Source organism: Schistosoma mansoni, chromosome 4 (assembly GCF_000237925.1).
Source record: "Schistosoma mansoni strain Puerto Rico chromosome 4, complete genome".
NCBI lineage: Eukaryota > Metazoa > Platyhelminthes > Trematoda > Strigeidida > Schistosomatidae > Schistosoma > Schistosoma mansoni.
Window position 1 is genome coordinate 31,930,873 of NC_031498.1, and position 7,117 is coordinate 31,937,989.

The following is a 7,117-nucleotide window of genomic DNA, read 5'->3' on the forward strand; positions in this document are numbered from 1 at the left end:
GGAAATATACGTATCATATTGGTCCATAAATAGTTCTCAAAAGTTACCATTCATAAATCTCCACGGGATATAACAGTTAAGAAGACTAATAGGAAATGTTAATTTGGATAAGTCTATTTGTTAAATGAAATTGTAAGATAGATGATTAGAATAAGTATAGGTCAGATAAGGTGACAAATTTTATTTGATATGCTTGAGCTAAGTCGATTTTCTCGGTAACGAACGAAGGCCAATGACACAGTGACACGATAATCCGTTTTTCCAGGCCCCGCTAACTAGAGGAAGAAGTCTAAGGCGAAGTAGGGGAATATATATTCCGTAAGCAGCCGAGTACAAGCAAATCATAAGGGGAAAAACTCAAACGTATATATACAGCGACAGATTGTCCTTGGGCAGCATTACAAAGTAGCACACTCAAAGATACAACGCACCAATAGCATTTAAGATATTTTACAAGTAGGAAATACGACTTGAAGGTGAAAAGAGCGCATTTGGCGCGAAAACAAGGAAATTCAAATTTTCAAAACAAAATTACAAAATTAAGCCATTTACCAAGTAATTTCTAGGGATTTAACATCCCCAACATTATTGGCCCTATATCTAACTCCAATCGAGTTGTATGCTGATTGTCATCGAAATACACCTGTCAAACCGACTTTGATGAAAATTTACTGATCCGACAAATTATTGGGAAGAATTGGTTTATACTGGGCACTGTGGCTAGTTTGCATTAAATAGCCAGTATTGAGCTGTTCACTCTACACCTTTACTTAGCAAAATCTGGAAGGTGTTCATGTTGGGGTGATCCATAAAATTTCTCACAAGAGACATGACAAGCTCAGGAAATATTAAGACGCATTTTATCCAATTAGTGTTTGACTAGAAGTTTTGCTAGAAGCATCACGAAAATGAAAAGTCACATGTAGAATTTCTGAGTGGCTGATTACTACACTGCTACCGTATGTTTAGCAGCATTCCAGAATTTTCAGGAAAACCTAAGGACTTCTAAAATACTATAAAAACCCTATATTTTCTGTACATAAAGGAACCTTTGGAGTAAAGGGCTTCCCGCATATTTTGTGCCTTTTCTCTCATGTTCAAGTCGCTTTGTAGTTCTAGCTTGGGGGTTACGAGACTAGCTTAGGAAGCGAGTATAGCGTTCAATTAGCAAGGCTTAACAGTTCACGAGCACAAAGATATATAGTAGTGGTGACAATGAACATTCTAGGAGTCAATAATCTCCTAAACACATTGACCTATCTTTAGCTTTCCATGTACATGTTGAATTAGAGAATAAGAATATTCCCTTTTATACCCAGGAACCATCTTCACTAAATATAATACAGATGCTTAAGGAATATTACACTGACTAGGATTTACGATTAGTAGTAATCCAGAATACTGAGCAATACAAAAATCGGATTTTTATTATTTCGTACACAAGATATAGTTTGACATAAATATCAAAGACAATTTACAAAGAAAATAGTGCTCTTCTCATTGATGTTTTATGACTGCAATTGATCAGTCTCATATTGGCATATGTGCATATTGTGCGCACTGCCTCGATATAGTCGTAATTCACAAGCATTATAAGCAAAGATGGATAGTGGCTATCAGTGGAATCCAGTTTGACGCGCGTTTCGTCCTATTTGGGACTCGTCAGCTAGATGTATTTGCATCTCAGACTTGTTGATGTTCACTCTGTGATTTGAATCCAGTACCTTTCGCTTTGAAACACCATTGCGTTATCCACTCAACTACTGAGTCCTGATAGCCACTTGCTTGTGAAATGGGGTAAAGTTTTCACTTCACTTATTATTGTTTGTTTGAATATGTAGAGGATTAATTCCTCTATATCGGACTCCAATCAATGAATAATATCCCATAAACTGAATATTTCGTCCAAGCTAAATCTCCCAAGTAGAATGATGGGTTTACTCGAGATTATTCAAAAGCCTGAACACCAGTTATAGAGATAGTTTATTGTTGAAGTTTGGTAAAAAAAAATCCGTAAGCGTACAGATAGCAAGCACACAGGGAAAACAAGTCAGTGTGTGTGTTATTTACTGCTTACTTACGCCTGTTACTCCCAATGGAGCATAGGCCGCCGACCAGCAGTCTCCAATCCACTCTGTCCTGAGCCTTCTTTTCTAGTTCTATCCATTTTTTGTTCATTCTTCTCATTTATCTCTCCATTTCTCGGCATAATGTGTTCTTTGGTCTTCCTCTTCTTCTTTGACCTTCAGGATTCCATGTGAGGGCTTGTCTTGCGACACAATTGGGTGATTTCCTCAAAGTATGCTCAATCCACTTCCAACGCTTCTTCCTGATTTCTTCCTCTACTGGACGGAATCTGGTTTGTTGTCTCCCACAGTAACTTGTTGTCGATAGTGTCTGGCCATCGGGTCAGAAGTATCTTGCATAGACAACTGTTAATAAACACTTGTATCTTCTGGATGATAGCTTTCGTAGTTCTCCACGTCTCCGCCCCATACAGTAGAACTGTCTTGACATTTGTATTGAAAATTCTGATTTTGGTGTTGGTTGACAGTCAGTTGTTTTGAGTTCCAGATGTTTTTCAGTTGTAAATATACTGCTCTTGTTTTGCCGATCCTTACCCTCACATCTGCATCTGATCCACCGTGTTCATCAATGATGCTGCCCAGATATGTAAAGGGTTTCACATCCTCCAAAGCTTCTCCGGCAAGTGTAATTTGATTGGTGCATGCTGTATTGTATCGGATAGTCTTGCTTTTCCATTTGTTTATATTGAGACCTACTGCTGCTGGGGCTGCTGTGTGTGTGTTGAAAATCAATATCAATATTTATGAGTGTTTATAGATTATGGATAAATTATTGATTGTCTTTATGTACAACCAATGAGAGAATAGAATAAAGATTGATGTACAGACACATGCGATCAATCAGACTAACACATAAATTTAAAAAGTGGATTAAACGTTCAGATTACAGAGAGCATACAAATAATACAATAGTTGAATGGGCTTCCTACAGAATCATCCCATTGATGTTTTTAGGACTGCAACTGATCAGTCTCTCATTGGATTCCACTGCTAGCCGCGATATCCACGATATTATTTTTAGTTCGAGATCTATATATCCGTAGTATGCATAATGAGAGAAACATGATTAATCAACTCAAATAGAAGGGACTAAGGTGCCTATAACACATAAGTTTATATTTTCCTACTCATAAATTCCTAATTCTTTTCTTAGATACTTGAAATGTGTTTGTTTAGTCCTTATAACTAATACACTTTAGAGTCAATCGAATGTAGAAATTTCAGCTGCCGTATATTGTAGGTTTGAATAATTTTTTCTGGTTAGCGTTTTTTTAGAGAGTTGGTTTTCTACGGGATGGGGTCGCTAACCCCATGCCCAACCCTTCTCTTTTACCCTGGCTTGGGACTGGCAGTAGCCCCCGGAGGAGCTACAGGCAGAGTTGATGAACACAGTGGATCAGATGCAGATGTGAGGGTAAGGATCGGCAAAACAAGAGCAGTATATTTACAACTGAAAAACATCTGGAACTCAAAACAACTGACTGTCAACCAACACCAAAATCAGAATTTTCAATACAAATGTCAAGACAGTTCTACTGTATGGGGCGGAGACGTGGAGAACTACGAAAGCTATCATCCAGAAGATACAAGTGTTTATTAACAGTTGTCTATGCAAGATACTTCTGACCCGATGGCCAGACACTATCGACAACAAGTTACTGTGGGAGACAACAAACCAGATTCCGTCCAGTAGAGGAAGAAATCAGGAAGAAGCGTTGGAAGTGGATTGAGCATACTTTGAGGAAATCACCCAATTGTGTCGCAAGACAAGCCCTCACATGGAATCCTGAAGGTCAAAGAAGAAGAGGAAGACCAAAGAACACATTATGCCGAGAAATGGAGAGATAAATGAGAAGAATGAACAAAAAATGGATAGAACTAGAAAAGAAGGCTCAGGACAGAGTGGATTGGAGACTGCTGGTCGGCGGCCTATGCTCCATTGGGAGTAACAGGCGTAAGTAAGTAAGTATTTTGTAGGTAATGTAAGTAATCTTATCTGATCTGAGCTACTAACAACGAGAATCTAGGGTCTATGAGATAATTCATGAAGTTGATTACACATTAATTCGACTAAATATCTAATTGCTGCTTATTTCAAAGGTTAGTGAAGTCAGTCAGTCAGTCAGCTACAACGTAGGACCAGGCACATATATGCATCGGTCCAAGTTGCCATACCTCGTTAGCACAACAAGATCAACACCGGATTAATAGTAGTTAATTTAGTGTTGGTAGTAGTATATAAATTATAGGTTGTATATAAGGATATAGTATAGGAAGGAAGAGAGATATGAAGCAATTTTAGTCTCAAGGTTTAAGGGAAGATAAAGAGTGTATACACCTACGCCATTGTGGTCGATTCTGAGCCATGTCACACAGAGTCTCCAACCATTGGTTACGATAGTCACGCGGACCCCAACCAGGTAGTCTGCATCTGCCAACATGGCTCAGACTAGAAGTTAGTGACTTCAAGCACTGATGCCATGTTTTGGTTTGGCCGCCCCTAACTCTCTTCCAACCGTCCCCAATACTAGTCATCATAGCGCGTCGCGGTAATCGGTGTTCAGGCATACGTAACACATGGCCCAACCATCTCAGTCGATGAAGATTCATCACCTCATCAACTGATTTACCATCGTTCCCTAATACCCTGCGTCTAACCTCACTATTACTTACCCGGTTATCCCAGCAGATGCGAGCAATATTTCTAAGGCATCTGTGGTCAAATACTAGTAACCTACGAGTATCTTCTACTCTTAATGGCCATGTTTCACAGCCGTAAAGTAGAACAGAACGAACTGATGCGCAGTATACTCGTCCCTTAATTGATAGACGGATATCTCGTCTACGCCATAGGTGACGTAAGTTGGCAAAAGCCAAACGAGCTTTTTGAATCCGTGCTGAGATTTCGTCAGACACCAACCCATTAAGGCTGATCAGACTTCCAAGATAAGTGAAGTTGTCGACGCGTTCGACTACTTCACTCCCTATCCTTAGTTCGGGTGTTGACGCAGGCCAGTCCTGGTTAGTGAAGTAACTGATGATTGATCATATTATCATATTCAAGTGTATAAGTTTTTTAGGCATGAACTAATTACAATGCTCATGTTGAAACTGTCATCAACATTGATTGTACATCATGTGTCTGTTCATTCATTGAACACTTGAATACATTTTCTGTATCTACTATACGTACGACATACAAATTTGTAAAGTAGATTGTAAATCATTTTACTTCTAGTTGTAGATAATTATAAGTACTCTGTAAGTGAAATGAAATTGACCTTTGCTACTCAATTCATCCGTAAGCATGACACTATAGTCTTTCTAGTAAGAAAATATTTGTTCCAACTTTGACGTCTCATACAATATCGATAATTCGAAAAAGCTTATTTCTTCCTAGATGTATCACTCCCTTCTGTGATGAGTAAAAACGAAAGCGTTCGGCACAAAAATTACAGACTATCTCACTAAAATCTGACAACCAGATCGTAAAAAGGTAATTTACAATCTAAAAAACAATTGTCTCAATCTTCACTAAATTTTCTGCAAATATCAGTAGGTCATCTCCAGACAAATCGTCATCGTGACCATTCCTACAATCATCTCCATCATCAAAATCATGATATTCAGCGAGAAATCCGCCCTCTTCGTCAAGGTCATCTTCAAGGTCAGCATCAAGTGAATCACACCATCATGCTTTTCGTCGTCTTCTCCACTCACATCGTCATCGTGACCATTCCTACAATCATCTCCATCATCAAAATCATGATATTCAGCGAGAAATCCGCCCTCTTCGTCAAGGTCATCTTCAAGGTCAGCATCAAGTGAATCACACCATCATGCTTTTCGTCGTCTTCTCCACTCACATCGTCATCGTGACCATTCCTACAATCATCTCCATCATCAAAATCATGATATTCAGCGAGAAATCCGCCCTCTTCGTCAAGGTCATCTTCAAGGTCAGCATCAAGTGAATCACACCATCATGCTTTTCGTCGTCTTCTCCACTCACATCGTCATCGTGACCATTCCTACAATCATCTCCATCATCAAAATCATGATATTCAGCGAGAAATCCGCCCTCTTCGTCAAGGTCATCTTCAAGGTCAGCATCAAGTGAATCACACCATCATGCTTTTCGTCGTCTTCTCCACTCACATCGTCATCGTGACCATTCCTACAATCATCTCCATCATCAAAATCATGATATTCAGCGAGAAATCCGCCCTCTTCGTCAAGGTCATCTTCAAGGTCAGCATCAAGTGAATCACACCATCATGCTTTTCGTCGTCTTCTCCACTCACATCGTCATCGTGACCATTCCTACAATCATCTCCATCATCAAAATCATGATATTCAGCGAGAAATCCGCCCTCTTCGTCAAGGTCATCTTCAAGGTCAGCATCAAGTGAATCACACCATCATGCTTTTCGTCGTCTTCTCCACTCACATCGTCATCGTGACCATTCCTACAATCATCTCCATCATCAAAATCATGATATTCAGCGAGAAATCCGCCCTCTTCGTCAAGGTCATCTTCAAGGTCAGCATCAAGTGAATCACACCATCATGCTTTTCGTCTATAGGGAGCAACTGGAAAGAGATAAAAGAGGCAATCACTTCAACATGCCAGGAGGTTCTGGACCACAAGAAGCACCAGCACAAGTGATGGATCACTGCTGGTACACTGGATAAGGTTGAAGAAAGGAGGAACTAGAAGGCAGCAATCAATACTAGCGGAACTGGAGCAGAAAAACTCAAAGCGTCACTCGCGAACCTCCCAATAGATGTTGGCCAACCAGCAATTGAAAAGATCAGCATGGCCATCAGACAAATGAAGAGAGACAAAGCAACAGGACCAGACAACATTTTAGCAGAGGCACTGAAAGCAGATGTAGCAGCAACTGGAAAGATACTCCACATTCTCCTCAGTAAGATTTGGGATAAATAACAAGTACCAACAGGCTGAATAGAAGGCTTTCTGATCAAAATATCAAAGAAAGGCGATGTCAGCAAATGTGATAACTACA